Source organism: Macrotis lagotis, chromosome 5, assembly GCF_037893015.1.
Source record: "Macrotis lagotis isolate mMagLag1 chromosome 5, bilby.v1.9.chrom.fasta, whole genome shotgun sequence".
NCBI lineage: Eukaryota > Metazoa > Chordata > Mammalia > Peramelemorphia > Peramelidae > Macrotis > Macrotis lagotis.
The window spans coordinates 201,966,839-201,993,922 of record NC_133662.1 but is presented as its reverse complement, the minus strand read 5'-3'; the positions used below and the strand labels follow the sequence as shown (position 1 = coordinate 201,993,922).

Here is a 27,084-nt window from a genome sequence, read left to right as displayed (position 1 = left end):
ATAGGTCAATTAATGGGTCTTCACAGTATTTATTTGATTGAGGGGCAATAATGAATATTGAGTAAATAAGAAAGTGGCAGCAGGATGGAAGATAGCTGGGGAGGACCAATATGGTCCTGGAAAGAGTTGAAACTCAATGTTTTAGCTCCTCTTGGGCATGGTCTCTAGACATCTGATTTAGAGAGTGGAACAGAAGCAGTAAATTACAAATGTCTGGGTATTTACCAATTTTAGTAATAATAATAATACATGAAATGCTAGAAAAATATGTATATGATTAAAATGAGGGAAAACTTTGAGAAGAATTGAAGTGAGTTGTGAATTTTCAGACCTGGTTTTATACAACACATGGAAAATGGGAAACTGGTTAAAATTAGCACATATGTCCATGACAATAGTTGTTATAAGAATTTCATAGGAAAAAAGGAAGGAAGGAAAGACAATATGGAACTATGCCCAATTTTAGTAATGTTAAGAATATATATAAAATATAAGATACTCAAAAAATTTACAAACATGATTAAATGAAAGAGTTTAAATGGGTTGCAATTTTCCAGATGTGGTCCTATAGCAGCTCCTCTGGAAGTGTCTAATTCCTTGAAACTGAGGGGAAGCCCTTCAATTGGATAATGGCTGAACAAGTTGTGCTACATAAACATGATGGAATGCTATTACAGTATAAGAAATGATGAACAAGTGGATTGCAGAAAAACCTGGAAAGGCTTACATGAGCTGATGCTGAAAGAAGAGAACCAAGATAACCTTGTACATAATAACAGCAATAATGTGTAAAAATCAACTTTGATTGCTATAACACTCTCAGCAATGCAATAATCCAAGACAATTCCAAAAGACTCATGATGGAAAATTATATCCATATCCAGAGAAAGAACTGATGGACTCTGCATATAAATTGAAGTATATTATTTTCACTTTTTCTCATGATTATTTTCTCTTTTGTTCTATTTCTTCTTTCACAACATGACTAATATAGAAATGTTTACATAATTGCACATGTATAACCTATAGCAGATTGTTTGATGTCTTGGAGAAGACAGAGGGGAAGGAGAAAAAGAGGAAAAGTTGGAACTCAAAATCTTATAAAAAACTGAATGTTGAAAATTATCTTTATGTGAAATTTGAAAAAATAAAATACTATTTATATTATTAAATACTATTTGCATTTAAAAATGATTTATATTTCTAAAATAAAATACTATTTACATTCCAGTGACATTGGCCTCCATAGATGTTTCTCAAACAAAATGCTATCTCTCATTTCTGTACATTTCCACTGACTGTTCCTCATGCCTGGAATCTTCTCAACCCAGCTTCTTAGCTTCTATGGCTTCTTTCAAGTCTAAAGTAACACAAGAAACCTCTCCTGATCCCACTTTAGGTTAGTGCCTTCCCATGGCTGATCATTCCCAATTTATCTCTTCTATGCCTTGTTTATACATAGTTGTTGGCATGTTTTCTCCCTCATTTGACTGAGTTCTTTGAGAAGCAAGGACTCCTTTTTCCCTTTCTTAATATTCCCAACACTTTCTTAGCACAATGTCTGCTCCAGAGTAGGTACCTTGTTGACTTGACTTGAAGACAGGAATTGATTGTTACATGTTTTGCTTTTCTTGACACCCTCATTACATAGAATTTGGTTATCAGAGTGTTTCAAGCATGCTAAAATAGAGGGATAAAGAATATGGTGGCATTTTTCTAAGTCTTAAAGAATGAATAGAATTTTTTAACAGGGGAGACAGGCAAATTGTGGAACATGTTTGTGGGATAGTTAATATGTTTTAGTCCAAGTCCATAGTGTTAGAGAGAAAATAGCCCTGCTACAAACCCATAAAAGTAGGTTCAGGCTAGATATAGCAGACTTGACAAGAAAGAAATTTTATTTTTACTTTATTTAGATGACAATACTTGCAATCATAAAGTTAGAGTTGGAAAGGATCTCTCAAGTCATGTAGTTCAAACTCTTTGTAAATCCTGAATTTTATCCATCCCCATTAAATCATTTACTATCTGCTTGAATATTTCCAGGAATAAGAAAATGATCTTTCATTATACAGCCCATTTTATTTTTTAATATTAATGTATGAGAAGGCTTGAAAAGGAAGGACTGGTTGTGAAGAGCTTTAAGTGGCAAATAAGGAGTTTACATTTGATTCTAGAGGAAATATGGAATACCTAGAACTTATCGATTAGTAATAACATGGTCACAAGTGTACTTTAGGAAAATCATCTTGGCATCTCTTAGAAGATAGATTAGAAAGAGGAGAAATTTGAGGCTAGGAGACCAAACAGGAGGTGATTGCAATAGTTTAGGTGAGAGACAATGAGGATTCAAACCAGGGTAGTGGCTGCAAGGACAAAGAGGATTGAGAATTGAGAAACTGCATGGAGAAAGAACTGACAAGACATGGCAACTGGTCATGCATGTGATATGGGAGAGAGTGAGGAGTTGAGGAAGACACCAGGTTTGAGAGTGGGTGTGACCTTGACAGAAATAAGGAAATTACTAAATGAAAAGACTCATGGGAAAAGAGAATATTCTAATTTGTACATGTTAAATTTGAGATACCTAGGAGTCACTGAGTGGCAAATACTAGAGAGGGTCTTGAATGCAATCCTGACTCAGAATCAATAAGATTTGAATTTAAATCCAGCCTCAGACACTTATGTGTCCTGGGCAAGTCTTCTAATCTCTGTTTGCCTCAATTTCCTCATCTGTTAAATGGGTATAATAATAGGACCTGCTTCTCAGCATTGTTGTGAAGATCAAATGAGATATTTGCAAATTACTCAACACAGTACCTGGGACACAATGACATGCTATATAGGCATGTTTCCTTCCTCCTTCCCTCCCTCCTTCCTTCCTTCCTTCCTTCCTTCTTGCTTCCTTCCTTCCTCCCTCCCTTTCTTCCTTCCTTCCTTCCTTCCTTCCTTCCTTCCTTCCTTCCTTCCTTCCTTCCTTCCTTCCTTCCTTCCTCCCTTCCTTCCTTCCTTCCTTCCTTCCCTCCTTGCCTCCTTCCTTCCATTCTTCGTTCTATCCTTTTTTCTTTATTTCCTTGCTTCCTTCCTGATATGAAGCTAGACTTCAGGCAAGGTATTAGGGCTGGATATAGAGAAATAGAATCAGTTGCACAGAGATGAAAAATTAAACCAGTAAGAGTTGATAAGGTTACTAAAAGAGTGACTGTAAAGAGAAGAAAAGAGGTCCCAGCACAGAACTTGGGGTATAAATCAAGTTAAGGGTTGAGATATGGAAAGTGAACTAGCAAAGAATACTAAGATAGCATAGTCAAACAGGTAGAAGGAGAATCAAGAAAAAACAGGAGAAAATAAAAATCTGGAGAAAAGAGAAATATAAAGGAGGAGATGTTAGTACAGAGGGTTCAAGAAAGGTGAGAACTGGAGACCAATTATGCCAGTCAGCTTTAAATTTACACTATCCTTTATATTATAAAACCATCAATCTTAACAACCACTTTTTGTCAACTATCTTTTCACAAGGAGTTCAAGGGAATTTATAAACTTTAAATTATTTCTACTACCAGCTTACTCTCTGATCTATTCTAGCACCTTAGCACTTCCTTGCCTACCTAAGGATGATGCTGTTCTAAGGCTGGCTCAGTGATTGGTGATTATCTGCTTGGGATTTCATATCATCACAATCCCCAGATCTGCTGCTCATTTTCTTTCCAGTTGACTCTTGAAGGGAGGTTCTTCTTCCTTTTTTGTGTTGTCTTCTCTGATTAGAATGGAAGCTCCTTGAGATCAAAAACTCTTTTCTAGTTTTTCTAATCTCAGTACTCAGCAGCACAGAGTCAGACATTATAGTAAATACTTGGGAAATCATCCATCCATCCATCCATCTAGCAGTTTTCTATCTCCATGCCATCATTAAACAATCACGATTAATACTGTTAGATAGAAGCAAGAATGTACTACTCATATTAAACATACATGGATACCAAAAGGCTAATATATCAAACTCAGAGACTGAGTTTGTAAAAAAATCAGATGAAAAATGCATTATTAATAAAATAATTAAATATTCAAGGAATATTTTGTCAGGAACAGACTATAAAAATAAAATGATCCTTAACCTAAAGGTAATCTTTGCTTTCTTGTTATTAAATATAGTTCCCAAACTCTAGATATAGCAAATCCAAATGAAAAATGTTAGATTCTAACATTAAAGCAAGTCCTGACCTTTTTCATATAGCAATTCCATAGCCCTCTGCTTCAGTTTTGTGGTTCTTTTTACCAGTAAATCTGTGTTCTAGGGCAATGAATCAAATAAAGATCTAAAAGTAATAAACACAACATTTAATATATGGACAAGATGCTTCGATCAAAAAAAGGGAGGGAAAGCAATTAAATTGCTCTCTATACAAAAAGATTATATTATTTGTCCCCTTCATTTCTTCATGAGAGCTAATCTACTACTTCATTTACTGCAAGCTTCTAGATATTTACATAAATGTTGTAAAGACTTGTTATTGCTCATTACTGAAGTCTGGGGATTAGAATGTGCAAGAACATGATAAAAATTCATCAGTCTCCCAGTTGTGCTTAATCACTTTAGAAAATGTGCTATGTAATATCATAGAGTAAATGTAATGTACAGTAATATTACATTTAGTAAATATTTATTTTTATTACTTTTGACAATCAATTTGACTAAAATGTAACTAAAATTTTAAATTATACTGCTAATTTGCAATAACACTATTGTTCTGTTTAATATTCAGCATTTCACAAAATGTCTAGCTATATATATATATATATATATATATAAAATAAGCATTTAATAAATAATTGACTTAAGAGTGAAATCAAATCCCATAGGAAAAAATAAAATTAATGAGAGTGGTGTTTAGACAAACTTTCACACACATTATAAAAAATATAACACTATATATATAGATATAAAACATAAAACTGTTATTATCATAGTGTAATAATTTAATATTTTATTTAATATAATTTAATATAATTTATATATAATTTAATAATATATTATATATAATATATAATAATAATATAATTTAATATAATAATTTAAAATTAGGAGAGAGGCAGTATAGCAGAGAGTGGCAAGACATTCAGTCTCATGAACCAAAAGAAATTGCATTAAAATCCTGCCATGGACATGGACTGGCTGTGTCACTCTGGTCAAATTAATTGATCTTTTGGTCCTCAAGGTAATGCTTTACTAGCATGTGCTCCATGACCCAGTAGAAAGAACACTCACTCTCCCTAAAGTAAAGGACTCCTGTTCAAAAATCTTTCTCTGATGCCTGCTACCTTTCCAAGTTTGGGCAGATCACTTCATCTCCCTAGGACTCCTCCCTAAGATGAATCCATCAAACTGACCTCTGGAAGTCCCTCTAGTCCCAGATCTATGATCCTATCAGTCACAGGACTGGCAGAGGTGTATCAGCGATGTCAAATCCTCTCCATGTCTATTGGGAATGGGAAGTGAAACCACACAATGTTTACAGAGGTTGCTTTTAGTGCTTCATCATTTAAATCCTTTGATCAATTGATGATCAGTGGAGGGATACAGTTAGAAGCAGCTTGGTGGTTCAGTAAATAGAGTTCCAGACCTGGAGGCAGGAAGATCTGAGTTCAAATCCAGACTTGGGTATTTACTAGTTGTGTGATCCTGGGAAAGTCACTTAACTCTGTTTGCTTCAGTTTCCTCATCTGTAAAATGAGTTGGAGAAGAACATGGAAAACCACCCCAATATCTTTGTCAAGAAAATCCCAAATTGTTAGATACCACTGAAACAAGTCAATAATAACAATAACGAGAGGCAGTTTTAAAGATTTTGGATTTGAAGCGGGATGACCTGGGTTCAGCTCTCACCTTCTAAACTTAGTACTGCTGGTGTCATTTCATATGTAAATCATTTAACTACTCAGAACCGCAGTTTTCTTATATGTAAAAAAATGGATACAGAAAGCACCTAATTTGTAGGATTGTTATTATGGCAGTTTTCCTCATTCTTGAAGAAGACCATGATGCCTTGCTGTGGAAGTGACTTGGGGGGGAAGTGAGGGAGGGCTGTGCAAAGTCACCAGTCTCACTCTCTCCTCCAGAGTCATTGGAGTCCAGTGGCAAGACACCAGGACAAGGGATGGTCCCAGAGGCAGTGGGAGACCTTAGCCTTTTAAACTAAGGTCCTTCTCTGGTCTCAGTGTGTCTGTGGCAATGCCCATTCAGTAATTTAGGTTAAAGTAAGAAATGAGGTAAAAGATGACCTTTTTTATCTAATTAAAAAAAAAACACCAAAAAACCTAGGGAGGTAAAGATTCTTAAGGTTTCTGACCATTGCTATTTACGTTCATTGGAGCCAATCAGGACCCAAGCAATGACCAAGTGGGGCATGGCTTGGGATCCATTATTGACTAATCAATGAGAGTCAGAAGTGATTTGAGGTCAATAAATCCCAAGATGTTTTGCCTGGTTTATTCACAGGATCTCTGCAAATTTTAAAGTGTTCTGTCATCTATCAACAATATTATAACAAATCAGTGCCTTAGTCCCTTAAACATCTTATTCTTTTTGTTTCAACTACATCTAAATCATTCTTTCTATCCAGAAGATCTGACACTGTAAATCCTTAATCTATTATTCTATTTTTGGTTATTATTAGTAGTAATAACATTATATCTACACAAACCTTAACTTCCTACCCTATCTATATACATAAGGATAAGATTATTTCATGAATATTGAGAGCTATCAGATAAGGAAACTCTCAGCTAATTCAGTTGAATTTTTCTGGAGTTTACAATCTAAGAGATTGGTTAAAGTAATGACAGGTTGGGTGATTTGCATTGTCTCAAAATGATTCATTTGTAAATATTCAAATTCACTAGATTTTCTTTCTTTTTGCTGGTGATAGACATGCAAGTTAGAGGGGAGTCATTTTTCAGAAGGTGCTGCAAATTGCTATCCCATTAAATCATTTACCACAAAGGGCCATACAGGTTAATCCCTTCCTTTAGCATTTTTGCCTGGTTCTGCCAGCAGGTTTAGTTGTGGTTTAATCTAAAACACACTTTCTCTTTGAACCATTAAGATTTTTGATCCAAAAGGACAAACTTCATGAGAAACTTTCTGAAAATTTGTAAACAACTTTCTGGAAATGAGCTTGCGTCACTGAACCACAAAGAGCTTGCCCAGTCATTTGTTTCCGGTTCCTGTTTTTGTCACTAAAGTAGCACAGGTATGGAATTGTAAAATGATTTACAAAGACCAGAAAACAGAATTCTTTATTATGGAAGCATTAAATTATTTCAGTTATGGTGGTTAGTGTCTAATACATTTGATCATGAAATTAAATGTAGAAGCTTTCTTAGATGTATTGTTCACTTAGATTTTCAAAAACTTTCCATATAAGATTGGACCTATCTACATGAACATGAAACAACTGATTGGTTTGGGCATGGGAAAAGAGGCTGTATGTTTTCACCTTATTTATTGAATTTATATGCAGAGTACATCATGCAAAAGTATCAGGCTGCATAAATCAAAAGCTCAAATTAAGGCTTTTGGGAGAAATATCAACAATCTAAGATAAGCTAGCTATACCACTCTGGTGACAGAAAGTGAAGATGAATGACAAAACTTCTTAATGAGGATGAAAGGGGAGAGTGTAAAAGTTGGCTTAAAGTTTAACATTAAAAAACAAACAAACCCCCCAAAAAACCCTACTAACATCTTGGCAACTGGTCCACTTCTTCTTGGGAAACAGAGGGAGAAGAAATGGAAGCAATGTCAGATTTTATTCTCATGGGCTCAAAGAGCAACTTTGAGTGATAATCGACTATGATGGTCTTGTACATTTCAGCAATATAATAATCAAAAACTCTAAAAGAGTTGTGATAGAAATGCCATCCATATCTAGAGAAAGAACTGTAAAGTTTAGCTATAGACCAAAGCTTTGTCTTAGTGTATTATGTCTTTTTTCTTTCTTACTTTTTTTTCCATTTGGATTTGATTGCTCTTTCATGACATGATTAAAATGGATCTATGTTTAGTAAGAATAGCTTAATATTAGATTGCTTTCTGTCAGGGGTGAGGGGAGGGAGAGAGGGAGGGAGAAAACTGTAAATAAATCTCAAAGCCTAGCCAAAAAATGATTGCTGAAAACTACCATTGCATGTAGTTGGAAAGAAAATTAAGTAAAATATTTAATCTTAAAAAAAATCACTGCCCTCAACTACTTACAGTTTTGGAGTTTAAAAATGCTTGCTTTGTGGAATGAAAAATGGCAAATCTGGACAGCATTCTAAAAGAAAGCATCACCTTGCAAACAAAGATTCATAAAATCAAAGTTATGGGGTTTGGATTTTTTTTGGTATTAATGTAAAGCTGTGAGGCTTGGATTAGAAGGAAAGATGAGAATCATAGAATCGATGTTTTCAAATTGTGATGCTGGAGATGACTTTTGAGTCTTTTGAGAGACAGCAAGGAGATCAAATTTGTCAATGCTTAAAGACTTCTGACTACGTTTATGATTTCCCTGACTTCCTTTCCAATTCCTGCTCTTTGTTCTCCTGGTAACTAGGGGATTTTAAGGAAAGTTGAGAATCATGGAATTTATGCTTTTGAATTGGGATATTGGGAAAAGAGTTTTGAGAAACAGCAAGGAAATAAAAGTATGCCATTCCATTTTGAAAAAATAATATTTTTCTGAAATTTTGACTTGACAGTCATCAACAAACATACAAAGCAAAGCAGGAAAAAAATGGCTCATGAAACCATGAAGTTACTATGTTTTTGGTATACAGCAACCTTAACACAGTTGTTCAAATTTTGCCCTTTTGTGTGTATGCTATTTTGAACTTCTATTCCATTTTTATTTTTCATTCAATTTTTTTCCAATTAAGAATTTTTTTTCTTCCCACTCTCCACATCCCTTCATTGGAGGTTGAGGAAAGACAAACAAAATTCTTATACCAATATGCATAGTCAAGTAATTTTCCACAGCAATTTTCCAAAGAATACAGCTCATTGTGTCCTCTGAGTCCATTGTTACTTTGTCAGAAGGTAGGTGTCATGTTTCATCATCAGTCCTCCGGAATTGGTCATTACATTGATCATCCTTGTTGTAGAAACTAATACACAATAGTCTATTAAAAGCATAAAATGCAGCAATTTATTGGGCAGCTCATCACTCTGATAAGCCATTTTGAGCTTGAAATGAACCAAATTCCTGGGGCTTTTCCCATATCATATCTCTTTACCTCTATATTTATGTTGTTGACTTTTTTAACCTAAGTGTAGAAATTTATAGTTATCTAATGAATGCAAAGCATTTAGCATAAACTCTAAATAAATGCTAGTTATTATTTATTGATATCCCTAGGAGGTTTTACCTAGTACAATTTACCCCTTCCTCTTAAATATCTTCATTTATCATTTGATTATGATTTTATTATTCTACATATTAGCTATCTCTTCCAGTCTCATATTTAAAATTTCACAAACATGCTATCAAACAAGCACATACAGAAGCAAACACAATTATTTTATGTTTGATAAATCTTAACTACTACAGTAAAGACTACTTGACAAAAACTTCTGAAAAAAACTGGAAAATAGAGAAAGGCATCTCACATAGTAGATAGAAACCAACATCTCATAATATACCCCCAGATAAACTCCAAATGGATATAACTTAGATAAAAGGATGACATCATAAAATAAAAAGTTAGAAGAGCAAGGAAAAACACAACTTTCAGATATACAGAAAGAGGAAGAGCTTATGAGCAAACAGGAGTCAAAGAGAATCTTAAAAGATAAAATGGATGATTTTGATTACATAGAATTTAAACATTTTCACAAAACAATATCAATGTTGGATTGTGATATAGATCTTCAAAGGTTTGGTTCTAAGTTTATTTTGATATTTGGTTTTAATGGTTGGAAAAACTGAAAAATATAACCCACAAAGATATAAAGATCTAGATGGAAGAAGTGCACTATTGATTATGTTTATTGAATAATGGAGCTCATTTTTTCAAAATAATCTACCAATTAGAGAAAGGTTTTTCCTGAAATTCAGATAATCAGTTTTCATTTTTCCTTGATGTCCATCAATTATCTTTTCAAACTAATCAAATGAAACTGAAAACACACAAAAATGTTTTGTTTCTAAGATTTTAAAATAAGTTATAAAACAACATTTCCAAGTTCTTTGAGTGTGTAAATACAAAATTTTTATTTTACAGTTGTTATCATTTGTCTCAGTAACAGAGAAAAATGTATCTTGGAGGAAGGAATGATCAACAGTGTCAAATTTTGCAGACAGGTCAAGATGGATGAAACTTAAGAAAAGGTCATCAAAATTGATAATGTACAGCTCATTGGTAACTTTGGTACTAATTTGAGTTTAATGAAGAATCAAAGATAATAAGGAAGTTTAGAACCTGAGAAACCAGAAGAAAAGTGTCAACTTTGAGGAAAATGGGGAAATTCAAAAGAACAGTCAGTTTGGTGGAAGAGAATTAAAGTAATTAGATCTAAATGGGGGCTCGTAAGTCATTTTGCCTGTTCAATCTGTCTTACTCACATTGAAAAATGAAAAAAGTGTTTGGAAAGTAGGACTAGGGGAGGGAATTGCATTCACAACCTGCTGCCCAGTCAATGTGCTAACCATTGTGCCCAGGACGACCCATTTGGTGGAAGCCTCCAGTAGCCATATTATAATTAGGGAGAGAAAATATAGTAAAACTAAAAGTTCATTTTTGCAAATGTTGAGTTTAAAATGTCTGTCGGACATCTAGTTCAAGTTGTCCAAAAACCAGTTTGGAGATGTAAAGAATGAGAAGAAACACTAGTGTTAAATAGATTTGAAAATCATTAGCTTAGAAATGATAATTGAATCCATTGGTTCAGATGAGATCACCGAGTGAAATAGTACAGAGGAATAAGAGAAGTGGTCTCAGGTCAGAATTTTGGGGTCATCCATGGTTAGTTGGAATGACCTGGATGGAAAATAGAGAAGGGACAGATAGGTTAGAAAAAGAACTAGAAAGACGAGTGTCACAAAAAACTCAGAAAAGGGTGTGGAAATTTCCAAGAGTCAAGAATGATAAGGACTGGAAAAAAGGCCATTAGATGTGAAAATAAAGAAAGCATTAGTAACTTTGGATAAAGTTTCAGTTGAATAATGAAGTCAGAAGCTAGGTAGTAGAAATTACAAAGTAAGTGAGAAGAAAGGAAATGAAGGCATTCATTGTAGAAAGACGTTTCAAGAAGTTTGATGGATGGAACATGTGAGCATTTTTTTTTGAGGATGGGAGAGACACGGGCATATTTATAAACAGTAGGGAAACAACCAGTAATTTTCAATTAGTGAGAGCGGGGAAGATAGAAGAGAAGTCAACCTCAATGGAAATAAGAAGCTTGGAGGTAGGTCTAAGAGGGAATATGTAAGATTGAAATATCTATGAAATATTCAGTTGAAGAAGCAGCTGGCAAGTTGGAACTGGATCTTAGGAATACAAATAGGAGTCCAATGATCTCACACAAACAAATGCACACACATGCACACAAATATATATTTGGTCACACAATGCTAACCTGCCCTGGACTACTTTTCTGATTTCCCTGACTTCCTTTCCATTAGGAAGCCGAGCCCTGATTTTCTTCCATTTGTTCTCCTGGTAACTAGGGAACAAATACCTAGTTATCTGACCATTCTGATTACTTTGCTCAGTCTCTTGCCTAAAAATGGATAAACGGTCTGACTGAGTGTCCAATTTTGAGACTTCCCTTGGCATGCTTCCAACCAGAGTCCTTTGTTGTTATTCATGGTACACTATGATTTAAACTACCTGACTGATTCCACTGATGCTAGTCTTTTATCACCTAAGTTGATTTGCTTAGTCCTATGACCAGTGACCAAAACACTTACCTCACCTTGGACACACATGTAAAATAAAAACTAATCCTTTAATTCACCTAACAATATAAAAATGTAATATAAAAATAATATAAGCAACATTGAAAGGGAGAAGCACTTTAGAGATAAAGGCAGGGCAGGGAAGAAGACTATGAAAGAAAAGGAAGAGGTGGTCAGAGTCATTAAATGCCTATCACCTATGTTCAGAGGGAATACATTAGTTGGCAAGAAAATAATTTAATTGGATAGTATCAAAAACATGACAATGGTGGTTCTTTCAAGGATCCTTTCTTGGTTTGGAGTAGTACCTCTAGGGTCCCATTCTGCTCTCAGATATTAAGATGCTGTGGCCAGCCATCTCTTAAGGATAGCTATCATATACTCTATTACTATCCATCTCACCACTAACACCTGTCTACCATGTGATATTGGTTTTGAAGATTCTAATCTCACTTCCTGTCTCTAGAAAAACTATCCAGAAGATGCATTTCCCAGCTCATCTTTTAAGATTCACTCAAACCAATAGATTCAAATAATGCCAATCTGCATCCTTGTAGGTGGTTTGGGAGAAGGATGAGGGAACAGAATCCCTGGAGGTTCGACGTGAGGAAAGAAGAGGAGGGGGTTGGCCAACTCCTTTAAATTGATGACTGAACCATGGGTTGGGTTACCTTTCCTATGGACTTTTGCTCCCTATCCCCATTAAACTTCTTGGGATCACAGGGTAGATTTTCCAGAGATAATCTCCCCCTTTTAATTGAATTTATCACTGATTGGGCCCCAGATATCTCACAATAACGTGAAAACTGTATCCTTTGATTCTCTTCATTGTAAACTTGGTCTTGTGGTATCTCTGTTCCTTTATATAACACACTGGTGACTATAATATCAGAGTGAAAATCTGATGAGTCCAGTGTGAGTGATGGAGAAAACAGTTGGTTACAGCAATGTTGACAAAACTTTCTTCATCTTTCATTTCTTTGTTGTACTAATATTTTTATCCTCAAATGCCTTTGGTATAATCTGGTTTAATTGAACTTCAGATCACATTCCACATTGGCATCTAGTCATTCATTCTAGTTATCTTGCCATCTTCCTTGTTGCTTATTCTCTGCTTCTCCTGTCTTGAACCAGTGCTTCCAGGTCAGACCACCAGAAAAATGTCCCCAGTTCCTGAAAAAGGGACTCCTTCCTGAACCCTACTTTGACTGACAACTGAGTGTCTGCACAATTAGACAACTACACAAAACAATCTCAGATCACCAGGAAAGAACATGCTTCATTTTACATATAGCTATCTACCCCACCATGCATAATCCAATTCTATGTCTACCTCTTGCTCTAAACTCAGTAAATAAATACTACATTACCATTGTTCCTGGAAAAAACCATGTTAAAGACTGCCTTATAAATCAACTCACCATACCTAGGTGAGCTGAGATATATCAAATCAACTGTGTGTGTTTGTCTGTGTGTGTGTGTGTGTGTGTGTGTGTGTGTGTGTGTGTGTGTGTGTGTGTGTGTGTGTGTGTGTGTGTGTGTGTGTGTGTGTGTGTGTGTGTGTGTAGTCATTCCTGGGACTGGGATATAAACCACTTGAGGGCAAAGTTTGTCTCATTTTAGTATCTATATCCCTAGAGTTTAGCTGAAGGCCCCAGGGCACAACAAATACATAATAAATGCTTCTCATGCTGATCTTTCCATACACTGTTTCCCACCACCCCAACCATCCCCTTTCATTGCTTCTGTTTTCCGCCTCTAGGCAGTATTGCTCATAATTTACCACTATGCTTTTGCATGTGATTTTGCATTTGTATATTCTAAATCAGTTTTGCCTCTTGCAGTCATATCTCTTCAGTTGGTCAGGAGCTTAAGTCTTTGTTGGCTGTGGCAGTTTCTGGGTCTTCTTACCCTTGTCATGGTAACTGCTTTAGACATATTAAACTTCCACAAGTCTATGAACCATCTAGACCAGTTGTGCCTAACTTATGGACCATGGGCTACATCAACCCTAAAATCCATAAATAAATATGAAATTCTATATGCAGCCCTTGACAAGTTTTTGTTGGACACTGTGACCCAGAAGAGCTAAAAGCTTGGACACTCAGGATCTAGACAGTAGGTGTGATTTCTGGTTTCAATTATAGTAAGACATTATTTTGACACTCTTTGGCTTCTTCAGAAGTTATCATATTCACTGGTCAAATTAAGGGAAACACTAAGTTAAGTGAAAATTTGTATATTGTGTTATAAATCTATTATTCTTACACTCTTTGTTCTTTAATCAGTCTGACACTATTACACTATTAGACCTCACAGGACTGAGTGCCAATTTATATTCTTTAGGGCTTGTTCTCATAAAAAAATAATAATCAGTGACCTTCCTATTGGCTATGTCTGTCTATTCTACTAGACTTCATTTCCCACCCAGCTGATCTCTTTCACTTTATCTTTGTCTCCAATCATTCATCTTCCTGAAGATGGTATCATCTCAGAAACTCATACCTCATCAATATTCCCTGACCTGGGAACCTCTTGCCTTCCTCTATTTGGAGAAGGTGGAGGATAGCCATCAGAGAGCTCCTCCCAGATCCTCCATTTAAGGATGGGACCTAGGGAATTCTCCCATCATTTCTTACCTGCAGCTCTTCATCACAATCTCATAACAGACACCATCTCCTATCCCTACTTTTCAGTTTCTTTTTGTGTATTATCTCCCCATTAGATTGAGAGTTCCTCAGGGCAAGTACTTTTGTCTTTTGCCTTTCTTTGTTTTCCCAGCACTTCACACAATAATACATATTTATTGGCTAACTAGACTTATCCTCAGAAAGCAGATATAGTCTGTCATGAGGATGATACTTGAAACCTTCTTACTTCACTTGACCTTCTATAGCTTGTGCTTCACTGGGATAAACAATGAGAATATAGGATCACCCCAAGACCAAAGTAAGGCATCACAGATTAGGGCTCTTGGAAAGGAAAAAAATTAAAGAAATAAATGCAAAACATTACATTTGGGTTAAAAAAATTCATAAATACAGATGGAACTGGACGATGGTTCACATGGAAAACAGATCTAGGAATTCTGATGAATTGCAGACAGTTCAATAAAGTCAATATTGTAGCATGTCATTCCCAAAAGTTAGTGTAATCTTAGGCTTCATTTAGAGGGACCTAGCATCCAAAAATTAAAAGTGATACTACAAATGTATTCTTTCCTGCTCAAACCTCATTTGGAACATTATCTTTTGCCATGGGTACCTTATCTTTAGGAAGGACATTCAGAAGGGCATAAGACAGAATGCTAGATTTGGAATCTAAGGACTTAGATTAGAAAATCACATTTTAACTATGCATTATGTCACCTTAGGCAAGTCAATTAACTAGGTCTCAGTTTTTAATCAATAAAATTAGGAGGTCAGAATAAATAAACTCTAAGATATCTTTCAACTCTAACTATAAGATCCTAAATATTCAATGAACTAGGTGTTCTTTAGAGGTTCCTTACAATTTTGTGACTTTTCAGGTCAAAAGCATGAGACCAAGACAACTAAAACAAAAGCACTTTTAAGACAGATTAAGTGAAGAAGAAATCATTAGTCACATTAAAAATGCTCTAAATCACTACTAATTAGAAAAATTCAAATTCAAATAACTCCCACCCACATCCATCAGATTGGTTAATATGACGGGAAAAAATGATAAAGGCTAAATCAGATGTGTAAAAATAAGTGCATTGATGCACTGTTATTGGAGTTGTGAACTGATCCTTTCAGAAGAATAATTTGGAACTATGCCCAAAGGATTATCAAACTGTACAAACTTTGATCTAGCAATACTACTACTACTGGACCTTTATCCCAAAGAGATCCCACCCCCCCCAAAAAGGGAAAAGGACCTATGTATATTGAAAATGTTTATAGCATCTCTTTTTATGGTAGTAAAGAATTATAAATTGAAGGGTTGGTCATCATTTGGTGAATGGATGAATAAATTGTGGTATAGGATTGTAATGAGATATAATTGTACTATAAGAAATGATGAGCATGATGGTTTCAGAAACACCTGGGAAGACATATATGAATCTATGCAAATTAAAGTGAGACAAATCAGGAAATATTGTACACAATAATAGCAATATTGTAACAATACTACTTTGATCAAGAAAATAATCCAAGATAATTCTAAAGAAGCCATGATGAAAAATGCTATCTACCTCCAAAGATGAACTCTGAGTATAGATGGAACCATACTTTCATTAAAAAAAATTGTTTTTAGTTTTTTTTTGCATTATGGCTAAGATAGACTTCACATGACTTTGCCTGTATAATTGATACCAGATTGTTTGTATTCTAAATGGGTTCCAATGGAATGGGATAGAAAAGAGGGAGAGAATTTGAAACTAAAAATTTTTAAAAAGAATGTTAAAAAATTTTTTAAAAAAAATATTGAAACAATTGGGAACATTTGGACTGCAAAATAGAAAAATGTGAGAGTGCCAGATAAGTATTTCAAGAAAGGTCTGTTAAGTGAAAGAAAGATTAATCCTTGTTCTCTTTTGGTTCAGAAGCTATAAGATTTAAAGACAATTCATTCATTAGCATGTATTTAGTAAGCACCTATTATGTATTAGGCACTGTGCTAGATGTTAATAAAACAAGAATAAAATAATGACTAGAAAACTGAGAGAAACAGATTTTGGTTTGATCTTAACAATAAGGTCTATTCAAAAACAGAATTTGCATGGGAATGGCATTTATAGGTTTCCCCATTTATCTTCTACAAAAGACTGGACAACCTTTTGTTGATGTAAAAATAATTCCTGTTCTGATATTTAATGGATAAATGGCTTCTGATGTCATTTTTTTTCAATTCTGAGAAACTATGATTCTGAGTGGATAAGATCTCAAAAAAGAGGAGAGAATTGATTTTTGAGATACATTCATTTTTAAGGAGTATCAAAAGCAATCATTGCAAATGTGCCCTTAAAAATTAAAACTGACCTTGGAAGAAAAGATTTAGACAAACAACCATCAATTGAGTTTGATCATTCAGCTTAATATCAAATTCCTACTGGTGCCTAAGTTCCTGAGCTCTTTGTCACCATTTCCATAGCAGAGAAAAGCTGACCAAAGAACACAAATAAGGTTACCTTATCAGCATTTCTTCTAACCAAGAGATAAATGCAAGTGTTAAATGGATACAAAACAATGGCACAATTAGCACAATCCGTGGAATCCTAGAATGTTGTCACCAGACTGTATTCAAAAATCATCACTTGCTTGTTCGTATTTACATCCCACTGTTCACCTTCCTCCCATAATCTGATATAACCAGTCTAGGATCCCCATCAACTGACTTATCTGTTCTCTCTTTTTAAAAAATTCAATTAATTATAGCCTTGTAATTATTTTACTTACTAATAATCTGATCACCAATAATGATTTTATGATTTGAACTACTCCACACTAAGGTATGATAAGCTTCCTAATGTATTATTATGATCATATAACTCTTTTACAAACAACCATCACAATTATAACAACAACCTTAATACAACCTTCTGTATAACAGAATCAATAAAATAAAAACTTATCCTCTTGATTTTTAGGGCCCTTCAAAATCTAACTCAAGTCCAACTAGTCTTATTTCATATTCCTCTGCAGGTACTCTACATGCCAGACAAAACTGGTCTCCTGACTCTACTTTTGCTCGTGCCTCCCAGAATCCTCTGCTGTTATGTCCTTTTTCCTTCAATGTTCATCTTCAATGCTATCTCCTCCAAGATTTTTTTGACTCTCTTCCCTAATTTCTCATAGAATTGTGTGTCTGAATTTCCTCTTTGCACTTACCTCACTCTTCCTTGTAACAAATTCAATAACATGTAAAATGTTTTGCAAAATTTAAAGAATTATATAAATTTTGGCTATTATTTTTTCATTTTGTATGAAAATAATTTGTTTCACACAGTTTGAAACAATTATAGTTTCATCATTTCCATTGTTTATCGTGGATTTTCATCTATTTGTCCTTCTTCTCATTAAATTGTAAGTTCTCTAAGATCATGACCTGATCCATATCTAGTTTTGTTTCCTGGCATAGTGCCTGGCATAATGCCATAGGATAAGTGCTTTATAGATGTTCCTTGAATTGAATTTTGTTTATTGTGAACTGTATGTTAATGGGCAGTCCATTATGTCCAAGTGGCTGTTCTGGCCAGAGTCCTTGTACTGAAAACTGAAAAATACTCATTTTAATTCAAAATCCTTTGTGGCCAGTTCAGTGGGGTCCTTAGCAACAAATAATAAAAGCTTGCTGATGGATTGAATGATTAGCTTCTCAAAAGCTAGGATTAAATGTTTAAATGGTATAAAAGCTTAGTTATTTCATTAAGATAAGCCAAACCCTAAAAACAATATAACTAGCAGAACTCAAAGAGAAAAAAATTCCTCTTCTAAAACTCACAAGACATACTTTTAAATTATTTTGGTTCTAGTAATAGTATTAAGAATGAGAGTAGAATTTTCTTCCATAGTCAAGTTTATATTATTTGCAGAACTGGTATGAAACTTTTTCTTCCTCTTTCTTTTTTATTTTTTGATAGAAAGTACAAAGGAAAACATCTTTACTAGAAATGTAAAAAATTATTAACTTTTCTCAATGCAATTGCTGGAGTACTTTTTTAACCACTGTCCACAAATCACGTATATATATTTCCTACTTTTTCAGAGATATGTAATCCACTGACTTAAAAGGGGAGAATAAACAAATGGATACTGGTATAATTAAATAACATTTTCCAACATGTGTTTTTTATTGTTTTAAAAAGCCAACCACAGTTTCTTTTTCTTTTTTATAGTAATAATTATTATTATTATTATTATATAATTCAGCAGTGTCACTTTTTCCTCCTGACCATCTGGGTCCCAGTAGTCAGATGCAAATCAGACAACTGGAGATAGCCCTGGATGCGAGGTAATCAGGGTTAAATGACTTTCCCAAGGTCATACAGCTAGTATATGTCTGAAATCAGATTTGAATTCAGGTCCTCCTGACTCCAGGGCAGGAGCTCTAGCCATTGCACCAACTTTAGTTCATCCTAATAGAATATCCAGGATTGTTTTTAAGCATCTTTCCATTATATCTTTTTTACTAACACACAACTATCCTCATGACACAAAAATTCTGGCAATGATCATTTTATTCTTATAAAAAGCAAAGTGTGCAACACCTTTGGTATCAAAGATAATCTAAAGCTTTGTAAATATGCTCAAAGTCAAATTAATCAGAATTGTAAAGGATCAAGACCTACCAAGCTACTCATTTGAAAGTAATAAATCAACCTGAGCAAACTGAATACATACAGTTTTTTATGTGGTTTTATTCCCCCCCCCAGTTCCATGTAATTGTTTTCAACATTCATTTTTTTGTAAGATTTTGCCAAATTTTTCTCCCTACCTCACTCCTTTCCCTCCCCTGATCCCTTTGGCAGCAAGTAATCTGATAGAGGTTATATATGTACAATGGTGTTAAACATCTTTCCATATTAGTCTACAAATAGCCTTAAATCACTTTCCTCATTGACTATAATTTTCTTTTTCATCACCAATATTTTCTACCCAGGAGAATGGAGCAACAGAACTGGATATAGATGTTATAAAGTGCAGGTGCTTATCCAAGAACTGAAACCAATTTCACATGTCTAATTTTAGATTTGACAACCAAGACTTGAAATAACCTTTCAGGGTCACTAAAAGCAGCGTGAGAACCTTTAAGTGTGAAAAAAAATTACATTTTTATAAATATCCATTCTGTAGTTGGTAAATCTCACCATCTGCCATCTTGACGGCTGCAGAACACTACTAGAGAAAAGTCATAAAATTATATTGCTTTGGTACATGTCAAATTCATGCTATGAAACATCAGTTTATCACTCACTGTTATTTGCCTTTGACTGACTTTCTATCATATTTCCCACTGAGATTCTTCCAAAACCATCCCCCCCCCTTCTCTCAGGAGATGCCAAGACTCCAAGACTTTACTGAGAAGAATGAAGTCATTTGTGGTGACTTCCTTCATTGTTCCTCTTCTATACTTTAGCATTTCTCCAGTTCCATCCTTTTATTCCCATAAATCTCAGAAAATGAAGTAGTCTTCCTTACTGAAGAGTAATCCCTCTGCTCATGACTTTGATCATAATAACTCCTCTATTCTCTGGGATCTTGCTTTATTGATCATTCCTTCTCTTTCATCTTCAGTTTCTTTCAGATCTGCTCATATCTCTACCATTACAAAAACAAAACAAACAATGCATCCTTAATTTTTCTGACAGCCTACTCTTCATCATACTCAAACCCCCACAATTTCTGAACCTGTACAATTTTTTTCTGTTTTTAATGCAAATTTTCTGTAAAGGATCCACCCACAACATCTTCTGCTTCTTTTAATATTTTGTAGGTGCCAATGCTATCGATATTCAACATGTTTTTTTACTTTTTATATACTTCTCCATTTGTAAAAGTTTTAGTAATATGTTCCAGCCTTCTTGAAAATCATTCAAGACTGTATTATCCTTTTGGTCAGTTTCAAATCTTATTTGTGAGAATTCTTGGAGTTCCATAAGTCCAGGTCATATAATTGTGAATATTAGTATTCAAAACATGAGGTACTATGGTACTGAACAGTTTTGGATCACTAAAAGCAAAATGAAATCTCTCAAATGTGAATCATCTAAATATTCCCATCCCATTTTTGCCAGGTTCATTGTCTATACAAAGTTTATTAAAGACATTGTCTTTCTCCATTGGGTATCTCTATGTTCATATGTGTTAATTAGAGAAAATAAATACTTTTAACTAACACTTTTGTAGATAGGAATATAAAACCAACATAAAATAAGGTTAATGACAAGAGACACTGAGCAATTTTAATAAATGCAACCTTACTACTCAAACCAGGTGCCAATGTTGAAAATTAGGAAATGGAAAAAAGTCGAGACATTCTTTACCACCATCTCCTACTTTACCTATGTAAAGTGATTGCTAGAGAAAAAATGGTCAAATGTGACCAGAAATCCCCTTAGTCAAAAAATAACCTTCTTACCAAGTAGAGAGGGACCAATATCACTTCAGAATGCAAATTCATTTGTAGAATATTAGAGAAGAAAATGACAAAAGATTATGGACTCTCATAAGATAGTGAAAAGCAGTAGAGAAAAAACCCACATCTATGGAAGGTTTATCAAGAGACCCAATTAAACAATGTCCCGACAACATTCAAAGATGAAACTAACAGTAGACCAGTAATCAAAAGAATAAACTTGTCAGGTCAATAAATACTTAATGGTTTGAGCTGTTATGCTATATTGCAACAATTTTCATCATCAATGGCAATACAACCACTACATTTAGACCCTCCGTATCTAAGTTTCCTGTCTTTTAATCCTGGCTAATTTCTAGGTTTTCAAATGGACAGTTTGTTGACAAAGTTAAAACTGTTGTACTCACACAACATACTTTCTTATCTTTATTTGTAAGGGAAGGATCAGAACCACCCACTCTATTTTGGCCTTGATACTTTAAGTAGGTGAGAACATGACTCAAGCAGGCAATCTTGAAAAGGTCCTAGACTAAGTAAATGTTAAAAGGCTTTTCACTTTGCCCCAGAATTGTGAAAGAAGAAGTTTAAGGAAATTGGGTCACACACCAGGGATCATCTGTAAATTATCAAACCAGTTAAGGAGGGATTGATTTGGAGAAATTGGATTAAGCATAGAGAAGACACTATCTAAGAGGGAGGAGAGGACTTGGTATCCAGGCTTGGCCAGGGGTGTTTCTCTTCCCTACTCTTTTTGACTAGGGGAGGATTTTCAGCCTTGAATGGATCCAAAGGATGTTTGATTTCCCATCTTTGCCATCCTTACAGCTGTTAGCAGTTTTGTATCATCAGCATTCAAGGACAGACTGGAGCCACTGCTCTAAAAGGAGCCCATAAATAGTTTTCACTATGTGTAAAAGGAAACTTTCTGAACATCCCATGAATGGAAGAAAAGGAATTATAGTAGCAAGAATTTGCTGTAAATTATCCCTTTGATACATATGATCTCTAAACTTGAAGACATTTTCTGCTGCATTCAGTAGAGAATGTCACAAGTTTTTAGTAAGACATTTTATACCAACTTGGTAAATACATTTTTTTTCTAAATAAAAAAATATTTAAGGTAGTCTGAGTAAATGATTCTCAACTGATAATCTTGGAAAGAAGTACACTGTAAATAAAGGCTAGAGCCAACGACATTACAGAATTGTGACGCCCCCCAAAAATGTTACCTTTAGAACCCTGAAATATAGATGGAGCTAACCAAATGGGTTCTAGGGACTCAGTGTTAGGAATGAGTGTTAAGGTATTTATGCCTCAGAGTTTATATGGAGCACATTAGTTTTCTCCTTCTTTGTATGTACTTTGACATTTGTTCTAACCAGTCAGTCAGAATACATAGAAGAAGTCTATACTGAAAGGACTACCACATGGATAATCAGTCATTTCCTTTCCTTTAACATATAAACAATCTCTCTCTCTCAGTCTCTCTCTCTCTCTCTCTCTCTCTCTCTCTCTCTCTGTCTCTCTCTGTCTCTCTCTCTGTCTCTCTCTCTCTGTCTCTCTCTCTCTCTCTCTCTCTCTCTCTCTCTCTGTCTCTGTCTCTGTCTCTGTCTCTCTCTCTCCCTCTCTGTCTCTCTCTCTCTCTCCCTCTCTGTCTCTCTCTCTCTCTCCCTCTCTCTCTCTCTCTCTCTCTCTCTCTCTCTCTCTCTCTCTCTCTCTCTCTCTCTCCCTCTCTGTCTCTCTCTCTCTCTCTCTCTCTCTCTCTCTCTCTCTCTCTCTCTCTCTCTCTCTCTCTCTCTCTCTCTCTCTCTCTGTGTGTGTGTGTGTGTGTGTGTGTGTGTGTGTGTTATCATCAAGTGTTTTTTTCCAGAGCTTTATTCTTGATGTGTAAATGGGAGGTTCTGAGAAGCCAACAAATATTTGATCTCTTACATTTTTGAACCTGAACAGTTTTTTCCAAAATACTTTTTATGTTTCTTTCCTGTAACTGCCTTTGCAGTAAAAGGAAGCTATATTTTAACCAAGTTTAGAGAATTTTCATTAAATTTTTAAAATTAATTAAACTTTTACTTCATTATCTACAATAACCATTGGAGCAAAATCTGAAAGTCTCTTTATGGAGATTGTCTGCTTGGGATCATTTTGATTTATGATAAATCATTGCAAGATGAGATGGCCAAATCTCATTATTAATATTTTTTGCTTTTGCTCACATAAAGAAACAAGCTCCTCTATTTGCAGGAATTCCCTGTGGGAAAAACCTGTAAGCTGCTTCTTCATTTGTACTATTTTTTTATGACAAGGCAATCAAGGTTAAATGACTTGCCCAGGGTCACACAGATAGTAAATGTCAAGTATCTGAAGTCAGATTTGAATTCAATTCCTCCTGATTTCAGGGCCAGAGCTCTCTATCTACTTCATCATCTAGCTGCCCCTCATCTGCATATTTTTGTTCAATTCAACAGTTATTAATCATTTTGTCTTCTGTCTTGATTTATAACAAAATGGCAAGATAGATCAACTTCCTCTACAGCACAAAGATCACTAAAAATGCACATTAAAGGACTCAAAAGTTTAAAATTTTGAACAATCTATGAACTTTGAATGTTAGCACTTTCTTACAATCACTCAAGGGGTCTGTTTTATGACCCTCCTGAATCAGGCTATTCACCAAGGATAGTAAAATCCAACCTAGAATTGTTACCATCATCCTCTTTCCTCTTCTCCCTGACCCTAATAAAACTTGAACAATAACACAGATTCAAAATGCTTCCCAGAAAATGAATATTTAAAATTTACCCTTTGATTATGCAGTAGATAATTAACGAATACTAAGCACCTACCTACCATATTATGCCTATCATTCATTCTTTGATGGATATAGGGATCCAGAAAAGATTAAGACAATGCTAGCCTTCAATTTATCAATTTGTTTAGTCTTCAGGTAAAACAAAGGCTAATTCATGGCTAAAACTGATTCCAGGTAATCCAATAGATAACGAATCTGAAGCTCTAAAGAATTCATGATATATTTAGAGTTTCTATGCTAAAAAAACAAACTTCAGCAGCATATATAAGCAATAAAATTTTCATTTTGAAATATATTGTAACAGTGAAATATATCCCTCATTAATATGCAGAAAAATATTTTTGAAAAATATAAAGCACCATAGTAGGCAGTGTGGCAGAGTATATAAAAAGCTGACCCTGATCAAGAAATCTAAGTTTCTCATCATTCTGCTACAAGTCAAATTCGCTGCTCCCTGCCATGCCTTGTCAAACCTTAACCTTATATTTCTCTCACAATCCTCTGACTGTGGTCTTATTCATGTGATGCTGAAAAGGACTGGAGGAAATTGGGAAACTGAGGCAACTAGTTCTCCTACAAATTCATGTTTACATAATCTGAAGTGGGCCTTTACCGCAGTAAGGAAATTCTTTCATGCCTCCGTAATCAATTCATTCTCCCACTTAGCACAGCAGCTTCCCCTTCTCATACCTCCTCAGGGCCCCTTCTCCTTCTTCCTTACCTGAGAACTTCACCTCATGCTTCATTAAAAAAACGGAGACCATTCGCAAGAATTCCCTCTTCTCCCCTTCTTCCCTCCCCAACTATCTCCTTTCTTCAAGGAGATGAATATAGATACAGGCAGACAGATATGGATATCCATCTGTCTGCATTTATGTTTGTATTCACAATCTATATGTGTGTATGTATATACATATATATCCTCAGTCCTCTCCTGTCTTCTCTAGATTGCCAATCTATCATCAACACTCTTTCTAATCTTCTACCCCTCCCCACCTACTTGCTCCTTTCTTGTCACTAAAAAACATCCCATGTAACCCATCATTTAAAAAAAAAAACCTCATTTGATTCTACCATCTTTTCTAGCTTTATTTTTTTCCCCACAGAATGGGCAACTTTATTGTTAGGAAAAATACAAAACCTCAGGGTGAGCTGGAGAGAAGAGAGACACCCCATTCGTGGAGGAGGGCCTGTACAGCCCTGCCTTGTGTACCAAAGCCTCCTGGCTGAGGGTGGTAAGGAGAGGAAAGGTTCCTTAGTTTCCAGAGCCAGAGCCCTGGCTCGTGCTGGTGGGGAAGGCCTAGATATGTGTGCATATAGTGTATCTGGGTGGAGAGAGGACTCTGCAGGGTATTCCCCTGCCTCTAATACCTGCAGATCACTTTTCCACTGGGGTGAGGGCCCTGGGGTAGCTGAGATGAAGGGGTCTGGCAGGAGTCAGGTGAGTCAAGCTGACTTTCCTGAAGGAGGGAGGAGGAAAGGGGATCAAAGTGACCACATGCTTTTCTCAGATGCCTTTAACAGCTAGAAACATCAGGATAGGGTCACCCCTCTATTCCTCCCTCTTAGGGCAGGGGTTTTAACAACACAGAAATTACAGAGGCTACTTGGGGGGGGGGTTGGGGCTCAGTTCTGACACCAGGATCTTAGACCCCTACCACTCCAGCCTTGACAGCTCAGGAGGACAAAGTCCAGGGTGGGGAAGGAAGGGGGAGCCTGCTCCATCAGCATGAAGTGCATATGGAACAGACTAGAAGATTGACGGGGTTCCAAATATACACATGCCTAGTACCAAGGGCTCCCAAGGACCCATACACACATGGAGTCCCACTGTCCTTCCCCAGGGGGCCTCATGGAATTGTGGCCAAAGGATAGTAATCAGGGGATCAGCAGAGAGAGGAGAGCTAGAAGATGGGGATATAGTTGCTGCTCTTGGCCCCATGGCATGGGGTGATACACTCTGCAATCCATACAGTGTTATGGAACTCCTGCTCCTTGAGCTTCATGAAAGCATAGAGGACACCAAAGTGGAACTGGTTGAGGAAAGCCAGCTTGTTGAGTTTTATCTCATGCTCAAAGAATCGATCCTCCAAAGTCTTATCTCTAGGATCGCTGCCAGTCCTTTCAAAGCAGTTTATATCCTGGGTAGTAGTCAGCACAGTCTTGACCTGTTCATAGTCATCAGCCCAGCCAGCTGGGCCAAGCCCTCAGGGTAGAGCTTCCCACAATGTGGGAACAGCTTAACCCAGTCCTCCTTGGAGAACTCAGTGCCAAATGAGTTGATGGTGAGGCTCTGCGGTCAGCCTCAAACTCCAGGATAGGACACATAGCATCTGTAGTGGTGCCCCCCAGCAAAGCGCAGAATTTGTAGAAAGATTCTAGGTAGGTCTTGTACAGAGTGTTGCGGATGATCTCATCGATGTGCTGCTCAGAGATGCAGTCTTGGAAGAATGCAGCAAGTGGGGTATCCACTAAGATGGCACTATATAATTCTGCCAGAGTCTGAGCAATGTTCACAGCCTCCATTTGCTCAAAGCTGCCAAGCAGGTGGCACTTGGGCACAAGTTCAGCAATGGAACACTGATGCAAGGTCCCTGTTATCAGCAGAATAACACCGTCAATCATGTAACTGTAGGTGATGAAGTCCAGGAAGCTTGCCAGTGGTTCATAGGCATGATTCCTCATGCGGCGAAACTTTGCCACCATCTCCTTGAGTTTGTCATCATCAGCAATGACTGACCACAGTGAGTGGGGATGCTTCATTCGCCAGGAAGTTCCCATACTCTGTGCTCTGAAGGTGTAGTTTCAGATCCTTGAGTGTCTTACACTGCACCAAGTTGACATAATCCGAGTAGCTCAGCACCTGGGCCTTGAGGCCCCGGACCAAGACCTCCAAGTAGCCATTGTCTACATTGAAGTAGAGCTCGGGGAAAGCAGACATCATGGCAGCAGTGGTTCTGGGGACTGGAGGAGTTTAAAAGCTCTAGCTTTAAGTTAAAAAAAAAACCTCAAGAAAGTCATTAACACAGGTTGCCTCCAATTATATATATATATATATATATATATATATATATATATATATATATATATAAATCCTCTGACCTCAAACTGCTCTCCTCCAAAGTTATGTCTTAATCACCAAACCCATTTGCCTCTTTGTCCATCCTTATCCTCTCAATCTCTTTTTATTCTTTGATGCTGTTAGTCCACTCCTGGGTGCCATCCTCCTCTCTAGGT

At 35.9% G+C, this 27,084-nt stretch overlaps 1 long non-coding RNA gene and 1 pseudogene across 5 annotated transcripts in view; both read right to left on the bottom strand.

Moving 5' to 3' along the window:
* LOC141488310 (uncharacterized) overlaps window positions 1–24,768 on the bottom strand; it is a 54,664-nt gene extending 29,896 nt beyond the window's left edge. For 3 of the 5 annotated variants that reach the window (XR_012468641.1, XR_012468645.1, XR_012468644.1), the window contains exon 1: window positions 24,569–24,768. This is a non-coding gene — a long non-coding RNA (uncharacterized LOC141488310). The remainder of the gene's footprint in view (window positions 1–24,568) is intronic. The other 2 variants (XR_012468642.1, XR_012468643.1) reach the window with 2 other exon arrangements.
* Window positions 24,769–25,646: 878 nt separating this feature from the next.
* On the bottom strand, window positions 25,647–26,788 carry LOC141490015 (V-type proton ATPase subunit d 1 pseudogene; annotated as a pseudogene).
* Between the last annotated feature and the right edge of the window lie 296 nt (window positions 26,789–27,084).